Source organism: Cervus elaphus, chromosome 18 (genome assembly GCF_910594005.1).
Source record: "Cervus elaphus chromosome 18, mCerEla1.1, whole genome shotgun sequence".
In the NCBI taxonomy this organism is placed as follows: Eukaryota; Metazoa; Chordata; class Mammalia; order Artiodactyla; family Cervidae; genus Cervus; species Cervus elaphus.
The window spans coordinates 94,029,385-94,049,624 of record NC_057832.1 but is presented as its reverse complement, the minus strand read 5'-3'; the positions used below and the strand labels follow the sequence as shown (position 1 = coordinate 94,049,624).

The 20,240-nt window shown below is 37.7% G+C and overlaps 1 protein-coding gene across 2 annotated transcripts in view; it reads left to right on the top strand.

The window, feature by feature from the left end:
• SLC13A1 (solute carrier family 13 member 1) overlaps nt 1-17,738 on the top strand; it is a 107,485-nt gene extending 89,747 nt beyond the window's left edge. For both annotated transcript variants that reach the window (XM_043873282.1, XM_043873281.1), the window contains one exon: nt 17,362-17,738. The gene's annotated coding sequence lies outside the window, so the exon portion shown is untranslated. The remainder of the gene's footprint in view (nt 1-17,361) is intronic.
• The last annotated feature ends 2,502 nt before the right edge of the window (nt 17,739-20,240 follow it).

The window sequence follows — 20,240 nt, the reverse complement described above, 5'->3', positions numbered from 1 at the left end:
TGCAAATGGTATCTTTGCATTCTTTTTTATGTCTGAGTAATATTCCATTGTATAAATATACCACATCTTCTTTATCCATTTGGAGAAAATCATAATTTGAAAAGATACACACAACCCAATGTTCATCGCAGTGCTATTTATGATAGTTGATACATGCAAGCAAGCTACATGTCCATTGACAGATGAACGAATGATATAATTTTAAATTCTTATTTTAATTTAGAACACAAGACTTCACAGCCATATTTGAAAGCACCTCAGGACAAATATAGTTTCTTGTTTTATGTAAAAAGAATTAGGGGATGTAGAGATTTAAATCTTGGGAAAATTGTTTAGAAAAATTAGTCAACCTCAAAGTTTGTTCAACCTGAGGAGGCAAGTCTCTGACAGAAGCTATGGTCTGACAGGAATACTTGATCTTCTCAGTAACAAGGCTTTTTGTGGTTCATCTAACAAATGTTAAATGAATAATAAATAATGGCAGGTTATTCCTCAGGGTTTGGGGAAGTCATTTTTACTACAGTCCTTGACATTCCTCTCCATAAACTTTTATTCTCCATCTCAACTGGGAAAGTAATTGCTTCCGGTCAGAGTTGGGATATACTGGCTGTTTTCCAGAGCTGGGGGTCTACTGGGTATGAATAGCTCTGTCCTCAGGTATCTGGGAAGTTGCTTTGGGATGCCCTAGACTTCCTTCATACAGAACCTACTCATGGGTCCTCCTTAGAATTTGAAAAGGGTCAGAATTCATCCTCAGAACTGGAATTTGACAGTCTCTATTACTGCGACTGTGGTTGAGGCTGTATTTGAGATTTAACGTGCTAGATAATTTATACTTCATGTTAAAGCCAGCTTTACAGTTAATATATTCCTGAAGGCTACTGTTACTTATATTTCCTTCCCCATTTATTTTTTTTTTTAAGCCAGAACTGTGAGGTTGTAAAGAACCTCGGTCTTCCCACAGGAAGAGACATCTCATTGGCCATGATTTACATTCTATCTCCTATCTGTTTTTTTTTTTTTAATCTTCATATATTCACTTGACTAAATAATTTAAACAAAGGAAAAAAAAACTCTATACAATTCCCTAAAACACTTCTGAGCATTTCTAGTAGCTTACCTTTTAAAATCTGATAGTATTCTACAAAATGTAAAGCAAGTTTTAAAGAAAGAGTATTTTAAACTAGCAATCCTTCATGTTTCTTCTGAAAAGAACATGTATGGAAAGCAGGCATGATAACTAAACAATCAAGTACTGGTTGGTATAATATGGTATTCCATCTTGTGCAAGTCTCCTCTAAATCTATTTGCCAAACATGGATACTGAATCTGAAATTAGGTGGTTCTGTGGATACAGGAAGAGTATTCAAAGAAGTTTAAAGTAGACTTCAAATTTAGATGTTTTTTAGTGACAAGACAGAGCCAGCATAGTTTATCCAATTTGACACATTATATAGACAAAGTAATTATGTCAAAGTAAGAAAGCTTAACTTAAAAAGATACATTTTTAAAGTGTAGAATGTGATGATTTGATTTTCATATACTTTGTGGAATGATTACCAAGATCAAGATAATTAGCACATTTATCACCTCATGTAGTTAACTTTGCTTGTGCATGTATGTGTGCCCGTTGTGTATGTGTGTGGTGAGAATGCTTTTTAAACATAATAAAAATATATATTTTTGAAAGTCAAGACAGAAAGGAAAAGCTCATACCTATTAAGAGTATTTAAAGTGTTACATCCATAGACAGTAGGGTGCCTAGTGTCTGTAAAATCTCCTCCTCAACTCAGGCTGCAAATATTTAGTGTACCCCTGTCCTTTGCCTACATCAATGGAGAAAACATAATGATGACTGTAGAACGTTTCAAGGTTTGCAGAAGTTTTCCTGGATGATCAGCCTTGTTAATTAATTGTTAATTACAAAGTACAGCCTTCCATCCTTTATTTCCCTGAGCTGGGTTCTTTTAATATCTCAGTTCCAAACGCATTATATCTCAATTTTTTTCCATTTATTTTTATTAATTGGAGGCTAATTACTTTACAATATTGTAATGGGTCTTGCCATACATTGACATGAATCAGTCATGAATTTACATGTGTTCCCCATCCCGATCCCCTCTCCCGCCTCCCTCCCCATCCCATCCCTTTGGGTCTTCCCAGTGCACCAGCCCCGAGCACTTGTCTCATGCATCCAACCTGGGCTGGTGATCTGTTTCACCCTTGATAGTATACTTGTTTCAATGCTGTTCTCTCAGAACATCCCACCCTCGCCTTCTCCCACAGAGTCCAAAATTCTGTTCTGTACATCTGTGTCTCTTTTTCTGTTTTGCATATAGGGTTATCATTACCATCTTTCTAAATTCCATATATATGGGTTAGTATACTGTATTGGTCTTTATCTTTCTGGCTTACTTCACTCTGTATAATGGGCTCCAGTTTCATCCATCTCATTAGAACTGATTCAAATGAATTCTTTTTAATGGCTGAGTAATATTCCATGGTGTATATGTACCACAGCTTCCTTATCCATTCATCTGCTGATGGGCATCTAGGTTGCTTCCATGTCCTGGCTGTTATAAACAGTGCTGCGATGAACATTGGGGTGCACGTGTCTCTTTCAGATCTGGTTTCCTCAGTGTATATGCCCAGGAGTGGGATTGCTGGGTCATATGGCAGTTCTATTTCCAGTTTTTTAAGGAATCTCCACACTGTTCTCCATAGTGGCTGTACTAGTTTGCATTCCCACCAACAGTGTAAGAGGGTTCCCTTTTCTCCACACCCTCTCCAGCATCTATTGCTTGTAGACTGACTTTTGGATAGCAGCCATTCTGACTGGCATGTAATGGTACCTCATTGTGGTTTTGATTTGCATTTCTCTGATAATGAGTGATGTTGAGCATCTTTTCATATGTTTGTTAGCCATCTGTATGTCTTCTTTTGAGAAATGTCTGTTTCGATTTTTGGCCCATTTTTTTATTGGGTCATTTATTTTTCTGGAATTGAGCTGCAGGAGTTGCTTGTCTATTTTTGAGATTAATCCTTTCTCTTTTTCTTCATTTGCTATTATTTTCTCCCATTCTGAAGGCTGTCTTTTCACCTTGCTTATAGTTTCCTTTGTTGTGCAAATCACAGCAAGATTCTCTATGACCCACCTCCCAGAATATTGGAAATAAAACCAAAAATAAACAAATGGGACCTAATTAAACTTAAAAGCTATTGTACAACAAAGGAAACTTTAAGTAAGGTATATCTCAATTTTTTGAAGAAAGATCTTAGTTCCAGTAGGATTCTTAGTGTCTCTAGTAACACAAGTTGGTCAGGTGTAATTTGAGGAACTCTTCAGCACTGGTGGCCTTCCCTGGTGGCTCAGAGGTTAAAGCGTCTGCCTGCAAGGCGGGAGACCTGGGTTTGATCCCTGGTTTGGGAAGATCCCCTGGAGAAGGAAATGGCAACCCACTCCAGTATTCTTGCCTGGAGAATCCCATGGATGGAGGAGCCTGGTGGGCTACAGTCCAGGGGGTCGCAAAGAGTTGGACACGACTGAGCAACTTCACTTTCACTTTCAGCATTGGTGATGTTTTGCATTAACTAAGTGTTAAGAGTTTTGTGGAGTAGTTGTAAATATTTCTTACAGTGTTCTGAAAGCTTCTCTCTAATAAGAGTAAATTATGGTTTAAAAAAAAACACGAAAAATGTGGAGATGGAGATTGGGATGGCAGGTGCTGTTGACAGATTGTTTCTAGAGGTACAGACATCACTTTCCATCTACACCTGAGCTTTGGTGAACTGAAGAGATGCAAGCAGCGCTCTGCAAACGCAGGAGTGATACTGAGCCTCATTTTTCTCTTCCTGTTTTTATTCTTTACAACCCATCTGTTTTTCATTTCTACTATCTGAATGGCTGATGGAGTACCCTTTTAAAGCACTCAGAATGTCAGTGTGTGAATTGAAAGATGCATCACACTATAATTGCATGTTCTCAAGGGATATCATATTATTAACTTTTATTAGAGTCTGATTAAGTGTCCCCTAAGAGACAAAGCCACAATATCAGAATTATCAAAGCAGTCATCACCAGTATATCTTCTAAGTCTTCACCATGAAGAAATGTCAGCTTGTGAGTCAGGAGATTCAATACTTTCTTGTTGACAATTTATAATCCCTTTTTTCAGCTCCCTTAAAAAAATATATAATAAATGACAATTTAATCACACCCTCTGTCTCTCCAAGTATTGTTCTGAATTCCTGCAAGGTAAGTATAAAAATTCTCAGAAGAGTTGGAAAACCAGCTATTTCCCTTTTGTTGTTGTTCAGTCACTCAGTAATGTATGACTCGTTCCGACCTCATGGACAGCAGCACACCAGGCTTCCCTGTCCTTCACTGTCTCCTAGAGTTTGCTCAAACTTATGTCCAAACAAGATCCAACCAACTCGTCCTCTGTTGCCCCCTTCTCCTCCTACTCTCAATCTTTCCCGGCATCAGGTTCTTTTCCAATGAGCCAGCTCTTCTCATCAGGTGGCCAAACTATTGGAGCTTCAACTTCAGCATCAGTCTTTCCAATGAATATTCAGGGTGGATTTCTTATTGCATTGACTGGCTTGATCTCGCTGCTGTCGAAGGGACTCTCAAGTCTTCTCAACAACCACAGTTCAAAAGCATCAATTCTTCAATGCGCAGATTTCTTTATGGTCCAACTCTCACATCCGGACATGACTACTGGAAAAACCATAGCTTTGATTATGTGGACCTTTACTTAGTTGTTTCCTGTTTCTCAGAGGTTGGAATTAGCTGTGGGATGATTTAACCCATTTAACATAAACCCAGAGCAAGACCTTGTGATAGGTTCTAGGATTTCTTCATGAAAATGCCTCACTGTAATATATATTACTGTCTTTCTTAGGGAAAAATGTTAAAAATTAACAATGATATTCTGGAAAAGACCATTTAGTCTGCATTTTCACTTTTGGGAAAAATATGAGCTCATGGAAATCTTTGATATGAAAAGTTCATTCATTGATCAGTTAACTTTATTGAAGATATTACCAGGTATAATCATATGAGTAGAGTTGTAGAAGCCTGGGTGAGGAAGTAAGATTAAGAGAGACTTATGTAAAAAGTGCAGTAAGATTTTTGCACAGTTTTATCTAAATATTATCAAAATTCTTTACATTTGCTTTAATTGCCAAGGTTGTTGTTATTCTGTCCCTCAGTAGTGTCCGACTCTTTGCAACCCCATGGACTGCAGCATGCCAGGCTTTCCTGTACTTAGTATGATTATCCAATTTAAGGTTAGGAAAGTAAAGAACAAAATTCTAAAAGATATATGCACCCTTATGTTCATGGTAGTGTTATACATTCCATATATATCAATTTTATCTATTTAAAATTTTTAATTATGAAATACTCCAAACATATAGAAAAGTACTATTAACAACAACAGTGTATCCACCATCCCATGGACCCATTGTGCAAATTTTAAAGCTTAAGAACTTAACAAATTAATTAATAATTGGGTTGTTTTAAATATTTGTTCCATATATTTTTTCCCAAAAAAATAAGCAACTAAAGCCTCCTAACTACATCGCTCATTAATAGAGAAATGCAAATCAAATCTACAATGAGATATTACCTCCCACTTTCCAGAATAGCTATCATCAAAAAATCTACAAACAATAAATGCTGGAGAGGGTATGGAGAAAAGGGAATCCTCTTCTCTGTTGGTGGGAATATAAACTGATATAGCCATTATGGAAGCCAGTATGAAGATTCCTTAAAAACTAGGAATAAAACTACCACATGACCCAGCAATCCCACTACTCAGTATATACCCTGAGGGAACCAAAAGTGAAAAAGACACATGTGCCCCAATGTTCATTGCAGCATTATTCATAATAACTAGGACATGGAAGCAACCTAAATGTCCATCCACAGATGAACGGATAAAGAAGTTGTGGTGCACATATACAATGGACTATCACTCAGCCATAAAAAGGAACTCATTTGAGTCAGTTCTGAAGTGGATGAACCTGGAGCCTATTATACAGAGTGAAGTAAGTCAGAAAGAAGAAAACAAATATCATATATTAATGCATATATATGGAATCTAGAAAGACTGTACTGATGAACTTATTTGCAGAGCACTCAGACTTATGGACACGGAGGTGGGGGGAGGAAGGAGAGAGTGGGATGAATGGAGAGAGTAATATGGAAACATATGCACTACCATATGCAAAATAGATAGCCAAATGGGAATTTGCTGTTATGACCCAGGGAACACAAACTGGGGCTCTGTAACAACCTAGAGGGGTGGGATGGGAGGAGGCAGGTTCAAGAGGAAGGGACATGTACTATGGCTGATTCATGTTGATGTATGGCAGAAACCAACACAATATTGCTAAGCTATTATCCTTCAATTAAAGAACGGTACCTGCCTTAGAAAATAAAGCCCCCTAACTCATTACTGTCACCAGAGGTAATCACTAACCTCAATTTTATATGTATCACCCCATCTATGTATGATTTCAGACTTTCTCTACATCTGTATGTGTGTGTATATATATACATAAATACATATATATATACATAAATACATATAGATAGATAGATAGATAGCCTTCCCTGGTTGCTCAGCAGTAAAGAATCATCCCACCAATGCAGGAGATGCAAGTTTGATCCCTGGATCAGGAAGGTCCCCTGGAGAAGGAAATAGCAATCCACTCCAGTATTCTTGTCTGGGAAATCACATGAACAGAAAACCCCTGGCAGGCTATAGTTGATAGGGCTGCAAAAGGTCAGACACGACTTAGTAACTAAATAACAACATGTATGTAGCAATTTATAATATTGTGTTTAGAATTTTTAAAGTTTTATAAAATTATTTTCTGGGTATACAATATATTTTTAGTAACTGTATTAATAGCTTATTTTCTAGTTTATTCTTTTGAATTTTCTACAGCATTAGGTTTTATTTTAAAGGAAAATTTTATCAATTCTTCTGATGATGGACAATTTTTTTTTCCTAGTAATAACCTTTCATGTGGTTTGTTGTACACATAGATGCGTTTTTCTAGAGACGATCACTATAATTGAAATTGCTCGGTTCTAGAGTGTAAGAGGGAGAAGGCAATGGCACCCCACTCCAGTACTCTTGCCTGGAAAATCCCACGGACAGAGGAGCCTGGTGGGCTGCAGTCCATGAGGTCGCTAAGAGTCGGACACGACAGAGCGACTTCACTTTCACTTTTCACTTTCATGCGCTGGAGAAGGAAATGGCAACCCACTCCAGTGTTCTTGCCTGGAGAATCCCAGGGACGGGGGAGCCTGGTGGGCTGCCGTCTATGGGGTCGCACAGAGTCAGACACAACTGAAGTGACTTGGCAGCAGCAGTAGCAGAGTGTAAGAGTTGATGCTTTTGAACTGTGGTGTTGGAGAAGACTCTTGGGAGTCCCTTGGCCTGTAAGGAGATCCAGCCAGTCCATCCTAAAGGAGATCAGTCCTGGGTGGTCATTGGAAGGACTGATGTTGAACCGGAAACTCCAATACTGATGCAAAGAGCTGACTCATTGGAAAAGACCCTGATGCTGGGAAGGATTGAGGGCAGGAGGAGAAGGGGACGACAGAGGATGAGATGATTGGATGGCATCACCGACTCAATGGACATGGGTTTGGGTGGACTCCGGGAGTTGGTGATGGACAGGGAGGCCTGGCGTGCTGCGGTTCATGGGGTCGCAAAGAGTCGGACATGACTGAGCAACTGAACTGAATTGAGAGTGTAAACATGTCCAGTTTTACTAGATATCACCCAGTTGCTTTCAGAAGTGGCTATAGTCATTTATTCTCCCAACAGCCATGGATGAAATTTTCTATTCGCTCACATCCTTGTCAACATTTATTGTTAGACATTTCAATGCTTGCCATTCACATAGAAATTTTATCTTGATGTTACGTTAACATTTCCCTAATGTGTTGTGAGACTGAGCATTTTTTCTTATACTTTTTAGCCCTTGGGATTTCGTGTTCTTTGAATTGTCTGTAGCTATATTTTCCTTAATTTCCTACTATTTCTTTTTAGCATTTCTAATAATTATTTAAATAATAATCTTTCTGGTTGGCAACTTTTAGAAAGCTTTTCATGGTGTATTATCTCTGAATGAAATTGTCAATTTTAATATAGTAAAATGTGCTTTTTCCTTCAGCAGTGGTGCTTTTTCGCCTTTTTTGATCCTTATGGATATACTCTATGCAACTTCCTTAAGAAAAACGTCCCTGCCCACAATGCCATAGAGCTACTCTGTTATGTTTTTGCAGGAATTCTCACATAAGCAACATAAAATTAGTGTATAAATTTTTTCTTTTTATCTTTGTCCAATTTTATTAGGTTATATTACTCTTATTACATGAGTTGAGTGTCTTTTCTACTTTTTCAATTCTCTGGAATCATTTATGTTAGACATAGAGTGTCATTCTTTTAAGAATGAGAAAAAATTACTACTATTTAGAATTTTCTCCCAAAAATTTATTATGAAAATTGTCAAATAAACAGCAAAGCTGAAGGAGTTTTAGTGAACATCCCTGTACCTACCACCTAGATTCTACCATTAATGTTTTAGTCTACTTGCTTTACCACATATGTCTGTTCACCCTCCTGTCCAATAAGATTTCCAGTTAGTAAGTTGATTTTAAATGCTGATTCTGCTTTAATGTTATAAATCAAATAAAATTTTTTAAAAATTTGTTATGAGTGACTTTTGCTTTAGTTTTCAAAATTATTGGAATGAAGTTTTTAACATTATCCTTGTTATTTTGTCTATGGTATTTGTACCTATGCCCTGTCTCTCTTTTTTGTTTTTATGAATTGATTGATCATAAGCTAGTTCACAAAACAAGTTTCAACAAATTACAAAAAATTAATTTTAGACAATGTATTCTAACCACAAGCCCATAAAATAAGTAGCTAACAACAAAGAGGTAATTCAAAATAACTCCATATTTAGAAATTTTAAAAACACTTCTAATAAATTTTAATGCAACTTCAATTGCATATTATGTGGTTGTGTGTGTTATATATGTTTTATATGTTACTTGCCAGAAACAGGTTTATGCTCTCAGCATTTATTGCTCCCATCTGATCTGTGATTATATTCAATATGCATTTTCTTTTGTACTACATTTGTTCAGATCTCATTTTATGCACTTTAATCAGCCTCTATAGTTTTATTCTTATAGGTTCCATGCTGGTTTTATGTTATTGATGTCATTATCAGCAGAACAAACACTTTTCAGCTGAGCTACTCTTTCTGTGGAATTCCATACAACATTCCACCAGTTCACCATAACCAGTACACACCTCCCTTTGCTCATCTCAACATGGCTAAAAACCGTCATTCCATCTGTTCTTGCTGGGAGATGACATGTATCATTGATTTTTCTTACTCAGATTTCTGTTCATATTCAGATTGACTATGCTTCTTCTGACTAAAAAGAGGTTGCTTGAAGAGCATTTGCTGGACATGAAGAATAACCGTAGTGTATTGCTCTTACTGGTATCTCAGAAAAACATAGTCCTCTTATAGGTAAATAGGTTTTCCCCCAGATATTTATTTTCCCCTAATGTTTAGAATTGACAACATGAATACTTCTGGACTGGGAAGACTGCACTTATGCTTTTTTTATTTGGTTAGTCACAAAATACTTATTAGATTTAAAGCCGGATTGGGATTTAGCATTAATAAAAACAGTATCTCATACTTACTGAGTGTTTATTGTGTAGCAGGCATGCTTCTAGGGGATTTACACATATTCATACTTGCTCATATATATGAGATGTGGATATTTTATTTCACAATAAATCATAACAACACTTCACTTTCTCCCTACGGTGAGACACATCTGATGTTTGTCTTCCCAATTTGTTAAAAGTAGAAAATTTAATTTAGTTCAGATTCAATGTCCACAGGGCTAGTTATAAAAAAGTTTTCATCATTTTCCTCTTGCCCTTTTGGTTAAGATTAAGTTAAGATCGCTACAGTGTATTAGATTAACATAGTTTCAGTTATTATTTGCATAGACTATGAAAAAATTCAAAGTCAATAAAGCACAATTTAATTATTTGGCCTTTAATATACTTAAAGTCTTGTCCTATTGACTATAGAAGATTATAAATAGTCCTCATGATATTTTTTATTATTTTCTTCTATATTCATTTGATGCTGTTTACTAATGCTATATCCACTGCCTTTGTGTGCTTACTTAATGGCTTTTGTTCATGTTCAAATAGATGAGAGCAAATTATGTACATAGTCCTCATACATTCTGTGGAGACAGGATCTGGCTTTATTGTGCTTTCCTGAAAACTGAGATCTCCATTTGGGGATTGTTTCCTAATGGTGGTAACCATGTACTTGCCTTTCCTTTTTAAACTGCATGATGTATCTATTAGTTGCAGAACCACCAAGTCCAGGGTTTTAACCCTTTTTTTCCCCTCATGTGGGCCATTTTTAAAGTCTTTATTAAATTTGTTATAATATTGCTTCTGTTTTACATTTTGCTTTTTTTTGGCCATGAGGCATGTGAGATCTTAGTTCCCCAACCAGGGATGGAACCCACATCCCCTACTTGAGATGGCAAAGCCTTAACCACTAGACCACCAGGGAAGTCCCTTAACTCTCTTTTGAGTCAAATTCTCTTCTTTTTTAGTACTTTTGAACTTTTAATTTTGTGTTGGGGTATAGCTTTTCAACAACGTTGTGACAGTTTCACATGAACAGTGAAGGGTGAGTCCAATTTTTCCAGCTTACTCTTCGTCTTCTTTATTGTGGGCAAGAAAAGATAAATGTTTGCTTTCAGCCAGAATCTGTCCCACATCCGGTCTTGTACAGCTTCGTGAAGATGCACGGGCCCCTCCACCAACCATTAATGAAGAAAAGAAGTAAAATAAAACATGCAGCCAGTGACATGCTTTAGAATTTCTTTTCTGAGGAGACCCTGTTCTTTGTTACACATCTGCTCACTTTGAAGAATTAGTTTACTAAATCCTCTTTGAATGGCCTTCCTCTCCCTTCAGTATAAATCAGTTCAGTTCAGTTCAGTCGTTAAGTTGTGTCCGACTCTTTGCGACCCCATGGACTGCAGCATGCCAGACCTTCCTGTGCATCACCAACTCCCAGAGTTTACTCAAACTCATGTCCATTGAGTCGGTGATGCCATCCAACCATCTCATCCTCTGTTTTCCCCTTCTCCTCCCACCCTTCAATCTTTCCCAGCATCAGGGTCTTTTCTAATAAGTCAGTTCTTTGCATCAGGTGACCAAAGTATTGGAGTTTCAGCTTCAGCATCAGTCCTTCCAAGGAATATTAGGAACTGATTTCCTTCAGAATGCACTGGTTGGATCTCCTTGGAGTCCAAGGGACTTCCAAGAGTCTTCTCCAACACCACAGTCCAAAAGCATCAATTCTTTGGTGCTCAGCTTTCTTTATAATCCAACTCTCACATCCATACATGACTACTGGAAAAACAATAGCTTTGATTAGACTGACCTTTGTTGACAAAGTAATGTCTCTGCTTTTTAATATGCCCCTAGGTTGGTCATAACTTTTCTTCCAAGGAGCAGCAGTTCAGTCACTCAGTTGTGTCTGACTCTTTGTGACCCCATGAACCACAGCATGCCAGGCCTCCCTGTCCATCACCAACTCACACAGTCTACCCAAATCCATGTCCATTGAGTCAGTGATGCCATCAAACCATCTCATCCTCTGTCATCCCCTTCTCCTCCTGCCCTCAATCTTTCCCAGCATCAAGGTCTTTTCCAATGAGTCAGCTCTTCGTATCAGGTGGCCAAAGTATTGGAGTTTCAGCTTCAACATCAGTCCTTCCAATGAACACCTAGGACTGGTCTCCTTTAGAATGGACTGGTTGGATCTCCTTGCAGTCCAAGGAACTCTCAAGAGTCTTCTCCAAGGAGCAAGTGTCTTTTAATTTCATGGTTGCAGTCACCATCTGCAGTGATTTTGGAGCCCCCCAAAATAAAGTCTGTCACTGTTTCCACTGTTTCCCAATCTATTTGCCATGAAGTGATGGGGCCAGATGCCATGATCTTAGTTTTCTGAATGTTGAGTTTTAAGTCAACTTTTCCACTCTCTTCTTTCACTCTCATCAAGAGGCTCTTTAGTTCTTTGCTTCCTGCCATAAGGGTGGTGTAATCTGCATATCTGAGGTTATTGATATTTCTCCCAGCAAACTTGATTCCAGCTTGTGCTTCATCCAGCCCAGCATTTCTCATGATGTACTCTGCATATAAGTTAAATAAGCAGGGTGACAATATACAGCCTTGACATACTCCTTTCCTGATTTGGAACCAGTCTATTGTTCCATGTCCAGTTTTAACTGTTGCTTTTTGAACTGTATACAGATTTCTCAAGAGGCAGTTCAGGTGCTCTGTTATCCCCTTCTCTTTAAGTATTTTCCACAGTTTATTGTGACCCACACAGTCAACGGCTTTGGCATAGTCAATAAAGCAGAAATAGATGTTTTTCTGGAACTCTCTTGAATTTTCAATGATTTAATGGGTGTTGACAGTTTGATCTCTGGTTCCTCTTCATTTTCTAAATGCAGCTTGAACATCTGGAAGTTCTTGGTTCATGTACTGTTGAAGTCTAACTTGGAGAATTTTGAGCATTACTTTGGTAGTGTGTGAGATAAGTGCAATTGTGCAGTAGTTTGAGCATTCTTTGGCATTGCCTTTCTTTGGGATTGGAATGAAAACTGACCTTTTCCAGTCCTGTGGCCACTGCTGACTTTTTCAAATTTGCTGACATATTGAGTGCAACACTTTCACAGCATCATCTTTTGGGTTTGAGATACCTCAACTGGAATCACCTCCACTAGCTTTGTTCGTAGTGATGCTTCCTAAGGCCCACTTGACTTTACATTCCAGGATTTCTGGCTCTAGGTGAGTGATCACACCATCATGATTATCTTGGTCGTAAAGATCTTCTTTGTATAGTTCTTCTGTGTATTCTTGCCACCTCTTTTTAATATCTTCTGATTTTGTTAGGTCCATACCATTTCTGCCCATCTTTGCATGAAACATTCCCTTGGTATCTCTAAATTTCTTGAAGAGATCTCTAGTCTTTTCCATTCTATTTTTTCCCTCTATTTCTTTGCACTGATCACTGAGGAAGGCTTTCTTATCTGTCCTTGCTCTTCTTTGGAACTCTGCATTCAAATAGGTACATCTTTCCTTTTTTCCTTTGCCTTTCACTTCTCTTCTTTTCACAGCTATTTGTAAGGCCTCCTCAGACAACCATTTTGCCTTTGTGCATTTCTTTTTCTTGGGGATGGTGTTGATCCCTGCCTCCTCTCCAATGTCACAAACCTCCATCCGTAGTTCTTCAGGCACTCTGTCCATAAGATTTAATCCTTTGAATCTATTTCTCACTTCCACTGTATAACTGTAAGGAATTTGATTTAGGTCATACCTGAATGATCTAGTGATTTTTCCTCCTTTCTTCAATTTAAGTCTGAATTTGGCAGTAAGGAGTTCATGATCTGAGCCACAGTCAATTCCCAGTCTTGTTTTTGCTGGCTGTATAGAGCTTCAAATCAGGGTTCTCAAAAACTACACGGTTGACATTTTAGTTCAGCTAAGTGTTTTGTGCATGTGAGTGAGGAGCCGTCCTGTGTGTTGTGGTATGCCTGGCATACCCTCTAGATCTACCCTCTAGATCCCAGAAGCTAATGCCCTCCATTTGTGGCAACCAAAAATATCTCTGAACTTTGTGAAATGCCCCTACACAGGCAAAATTACCCCCAGCTAAGAACCGCTGCCATATATTTAATTATGTATACATGTAATTGCAGTTATAGACAATATTAACCTAATTTTGTTGTTGTTTAGTTGCTAAGTCGTGTCCAACTCTTTCGCCACCCCATGGACTGTAGCATAGAAGATAAATAATTACAGAAATCAGAGTGGCTGTTATAACAAAATATGATTTGAAATTTTATCTTTAAAGCAAATAGAATATTTTTAACTGATCATACTGACAAAAAGGTAAAATAATTTATGACAAAGAACATTGCGTTATAGCCACGTGGGTATAACAGCTAGTTGTTAGGCATTTGTATAATAGTAACTGAAATACACTGCTCATTCTTTTTTTTAATGATTTTATTTATTTATTTACTGGTTGTGCTGGGTCTTTTTTGCTGCAGGGGCTTTGCTCTAGTTGTGGAGAACAAGGGCTGCTCTCCAGTCGCAGTGCACGGGATTCTCATTACAGTGACTTCTCTTGTAGGGCATGGGCTCGAGGGCCTGTGGGCTCAGTAGTTGTGGCTCCCAACCTCTAGGGCACAGGCTCAATAATTGTGGCATGTGGGTTCAGCTGCTCTGCAGCATGTGGGATCTTCCTGGATCAGGAATAGAACCTGTGTCTCCTGCACTGGCAAGCGGATTCTTTGCCAGTGAGCCGTCAAGGAAGCCCACACTGCTCATTCTTTCCCACAGCAGCTGTGGAGTGATTCCCCTGCCCTAGAAACTGTGTGGAGGACAGAGATTCCAGCAAGGAAAATGAAGCAAAACAGTCCTTTTTTTCAAGTAACTGCTGTTCTCAAAGGTAGCTTTTCTAAAGATATAATCTTCATAAATTTAAAGAATGTAAGCATAGTATTGAATAAAAGTTTAATTCTACATTTTGTCAATTTCTCAGTTTTTGCCAAGCTGCTATGTACCTTGCAGGTGTCCATAAACAGTAAAATTTCACTAATTTTACTGAGCAAAGGAAAAGCTGTTATTTAGTTTTTTTAAATTATTTAATAAGTCTTTTCTCATTTCCTAGTGTTATTCAAACTAATAAAAATCTGCCACCTCAAAGTTTCAGAAATCAATTTTAAAGCCTAGAAAAACATGATTTGAAATTGGCTCATCATTTTTTCATGATTATATACTTTTCTTCAATTTACATATTTCCTTAATATTATGTATATATTCAAAGCATAACCTGATGTTACACGCATTTCATTCATTTTCATGAATGTAGGTTTCTTTGTATGACCATACCATGAAGTATTTGTATTTCCTCCACTGATCAACATCGAGAACATTTGCAATGTTTGTGCACTTGTGTGAGAATTTCTTTTCTGTAGATGTTTAGTGCTATATGACCACCTTCATCTTTACTACATGTTGCCAAGGATCCTTGAAAGTAGTTACATCAGTTTCAACTCCTACCAAAATTACTGATAATTTCCCTCTCATTCTTTGCAACAGTTAATACTTACAGCTTTCCTATAAGCCTATAAGCCAATAAACCAATCTGGTGGGTAGATAACCAGCATGGGCTTCCATTTGCAACCTTGTCTCAGGCCCCACCAATGTTAGGGATGTTCTGTGTCCATGTGTGTTTCTAGGCTTTCTACCCTATTTCATTGGTCTATTTGTCTGCTCCTGTTCTAACAGCACACTGGCTTAAGCAAAATGACAGCTAATCAAAACACCAATTCCTCCACCAATTTTGTTGGAAATTATCTCATTCTTGTATCTCTCTTTTTTTTTTTTTTTGGAGCCAACTTACAGAGTTTAAAAAAAAAAAGAAGTCTTCTTTAAACTATCACTTTAAAAATCAATGATTTTATTCTCCTTTAAATGTGAAAGTTTCCTTTTAGTCAGATTTAGGAATTGTGTCATATTGAAATTCCTTCACGTTAGTTCTGTCTTGGCCTCTAAGTCAGTGGTTCTAGATTAGAGGTGATTTTGCCCTCCAGGGGACATTTGGCAAAGTCTGGAGACAGTTTTGGTTGTCACAACTAGAGTAAATATTGTCCCTGTAATCTATTGGATAGAGATCTGGGATGCTGGTAAACTTTCCACAATGCACAGAGCAGCCTCCACACCACTCTGTTTGACCTAAAATGTCAATACTGCCAAGGTTGTGAACCTTTATTTCAGATAACATAAGGACGTGTAGCACCCATTATGACACACACATACATATCAGTGTTTGTGTATGTTGTGTGTGTATGTGTGTGAATGTATTTTAATCAGTACTTAGCCAACTACTTTCTTACTCAATGCCCTTTCCCTGAGATTCTGAAAGCAATTTACCAACATTATTTTGTTAATCCTGATCCAGTGCTCTAGAAATAGGTGATAACTTGATTATGCTTCTTTTATTAACTCAGTGAGCTTTACCAGTATTCATTACAAAAGAAAAAGTATTGAAAAACTGTATCTCATGAAGTTTTCTATGTGGTAGTTGATCTTTTCTTCCTTTCTTCAGCTTATAAAAGTTGGATGACTGTTTTTCAGGCAAAATTTTTCTTCCTACTTTTCAGCATGCTATTGAATTCCAAGACCCTAATTCTTAGTACAGAAAGGAATCTAGTTTTAACACACATTTTAAATTTTTATTTTGATGGGTAGAAATATTTTCATGCTTCAGTAAAACTCTAAGGAAAAATTTTTATAAAAAACTGTAATAGTTTAGTAATTAGAATCCTCCAGGAAAGTAGATATTGTAAAGGAATTTACTAATCAAGATAAAACAATGCCACTAGGTTTTAGATTTCACTAGACTTCATTTCAAAACTTGATGTTTGAAAGCAAAACATTTTGCAGGAATTCTGAAGGGATTATTATGAAAGTGTTTGATGATTCTTAAGGAACCATATATCTGAATGTGGCTATAAAAGAAAATTTCATGCTGAGGTTACTGGTTGTAAAGGCAAGTCCATCATCCTTGTTCTCATAGCTGGTGGGTGGAGGTATACTTGAGAATGGGTCATAGTTAATTTTATGTGTCAGCTTGGCTGGACCATGGAGTCCCAATCTGTGGATAAATATTTTTTCTGGATATGCCTATAAGAGTGTTTTTGGATGAGAGTAACATTTAAATTGGAATTTTGAATAAAGAAGATCACTTTCTAATGTATGGGTGGGCCTCATCCAATCAGGTGTGTTCTAAATAGAATAAAAGACTTACCTCTTTTGAGCAAGAGAAAATTCTACAGCAGATGACTTGTTCATCTGACCTGCTGCATCAGCTCTTCTCTCGGTCTCCGGCCTGCCAGCCCACCTGTGGATTTTAGATTTGCCAACTTCAGTAAACACATGAGCCAATTCCTTAAAATAAATTTCTTCCTAAGTTATATACACATCCTATTTATTTTGTTTCTCTGGAGAACCCTGAAAAATACAATATGTAAAGAAGTGATTTATGATGTATAAGCAGTATGTAGAAAGATAGATGGATAAACATATACTTTGATCTAAGCAGAATTAGACACAGAGGTGAGCAGCCAGTTGTGGTTTCTTTTATTCAAACTATTATTTTACACACTTTTTCCATCTTCTCTATTTTCAGATCCCATCATATGTGCTGTGAGTTTCACAAACATGCTGAGATAAATACTACATACTCAGCTCTCCTTCCTTCCTGGACACATGGGAAACTAAACTTCCTAGGAGTTCTTGCAGTTAGGGGCATCAGATTACTAGTCTTGACCAAAGAGATGTGCGTGGAAAGGACTGTGTCATGTGCAAGATGAAGGAGTGAAAACCTCTCTGTGCAATTCTCCAGTCTCCCTCTTCCTCTCCTGCAACAAACTCTGAAACCTCATGTTGAAATTTCAATGCCCCTCATAACAGAGATTTGTTGTGACTTTGTGGAGCAGAGCCTGCCTCTGTCCAGCTTTGAACATGTGACATGGTACAGAAATAAACTTTTATTGTATTAAACCACTGGAGTTCATGGCTAATGGTTTACCACAGTATAACCTACCTTATCCTGACTAACATGTTTGCCAGTGCTTCCTTGCTCACACTATATAAATACTGCAAGGAAATTCAATTGCAACTATATCCTAATGAAACATGATAAGATTCTCTAAAAGAACAAGTTGAATACATAATTAATATAATAAATAATTAACATAGTAAGTTTTAATATTAATATTACCACTGTTATTTGCTGTCTTGACAATTGAGTTCAAATGTATTTAAATTAGTTTCTGTGTATAGACACATCTCTTCTGTCTCACACTTTTTCTGACATTGTCCAAATAATTTTAATTCCCTGTGCCACTATTTTCACAACATCATTTCAGTTCAGTTCAGTTGCTCAGTCATGTCTGACTGTTTGCGACCCCATGAATCGCAGCATGCCAGGCCTCCCTGTCTATCACCAACTCCTGGAGTTTACTCAAACTCATGCCCATTGATTTGGTGATGCCATCCAGCCATCTCATCCTCTGTCGTCCCCTTCTCCTCCTGCCCCCAATTCCTCCCAGCATCAGGGACTTTTCCAATGAGTCAACTTTTCACATGAGGTGGCCAAAGTATTGGAGTTTCAGCTTCAGCATCAGTCCTTTAGGTGTTCTAAACACCTTAGGAGAATGAATCTCCTTTAGGATGGACTGGTTGGCTCTCCTTGCAGCACAATGGTATACAAATTAGAAAATTAACTAGTTTTTGGATAGTGTAAGCTTCTCAGAAGAAAGCACTTAATAAATAACAGCATAAGTTTTAGCTGAAGCTGATCTTCCAAGGCACAAGGAAGTGGTGGTTACATCATTTTAGACACATATATGTATCATAAGGTGATACAAATTGACATTATATACAAACTGACTTAGTTCTTTCTTCTACTTCCTCTCCTTCTGGCAATGATAAAACACAGATATCACAATATTTCTCTGGTTCCTGAGTTAGCCTTCCCACCTACAAGACAGAGATTTATTTTTCAGGGGGGAAAAACCTCACACTTTATAACTCAAACTAAAAAAGGTCTTGGTCATTTGCACTGCTGGAATAAAACACCTTTCCAAACCTAAAAGGAGCGAGAAGGGTGCTGGATTCATTTTACTCCCTGGGTGCAAGCCCTAGATCTAAAAATTCTTATTTTGTGGTGCTGAACTAGTCATTTAGTCTCCCTTACTTTCATTTTCCTCAATCTAAAAATACATTAATAAGTATGTAGTTATATGGTTTCATCTGGCACTTAATAATTACACAAAATTACATGTTTATGGAATAAATACAAAAACATATGGGTGGGTAGTAGTTATGAAATAAGATTGAAATAATGTTTATATAAAATATTTTCTAATTGATTAGGTATTATAGAGATATAAGGTATTATCAATAGATAGTTTTGAAAACAATATTTTTAATGTTTGTTAGATATGATTCTAAACACTAATAGGTTATCAACATAGAAGAATTCTTATGGAGCATGTAAGCATTTAGTGAATTACTCAAAAGTTGGGGAATTCCCTTCTGTAGCAGCCTAAGCAACAGGGGCCCCATGCCTCACCCCGCCTATCCCTTGATATGCATGTTAACATCATATTTGAACTTCGAGATGGAGATGGAGTGTCTGCACTAGGAAGATGAAGGTTGGTCTTTTTAAAAGTAATGACTCAGAAGCAGTTTGAGAGAAGCCAGAGGAAGGATGCCTATAAACCTCAACCTTGTATCACACTCACCTCTCAGAGAGGCTTCCATGATAGCTCAGTTGGTGAAGAACTCGTCTGCAATGGAGGAGACCTGGGTTTGATCCCTGGGTTGGGAAAAACCCCTGGAGAAGTAAAAGGCTACCCACTCCAGTATTCTGGCCTGGAGAATTCTATGGACTCTGTAGTCCATGGGGTTGCAAAGAGTCGGACTTGACTGAGCGATTTTCACCTTCTCCTCTCAGAGAAGCTACATTGTCTTGAAAATTTCCATCCCAAGTTTCTCTTCACTCACCCTATCCCCATCCTCCAGGAAAACACCTGTTAACCACACTACTTCTATGAGGCAGCTTATAGGAACAACAGAGGATTTCATGCCCACACGGACATTCACATTTGGTCATCAAAGCAGAAATTCTGCCAGTCAAAGTTAAACACGTAAGGAAGATTTTATTCAAAGCTCTTAAAACAGTTGCACAAGGCCAGACCTGAGTCTGAATTCACTGCTACTGAAACAAAAGGCAGGAGAGGTTTTTTTGTTTGTTTTTGCTTTTGTTTTCCATTTATTTTTATTAGTTGGAGGCTAATTACTTTACAATATTGTAGTGGTTTTTGCCATACATTGACATGAATCAGCCATGGATTTACATGTGTTCCACATCCTGAATCCCCCTCCCACATCCCTCCCCATCCCATCCCTCAATGCATGAGACAAGTACTCGGGGCTGGTGCTCTGGGCAGGAGAGTTTTTAAGCAATGAGGTGAGATTATGGAAGAGTATTGGAGGACA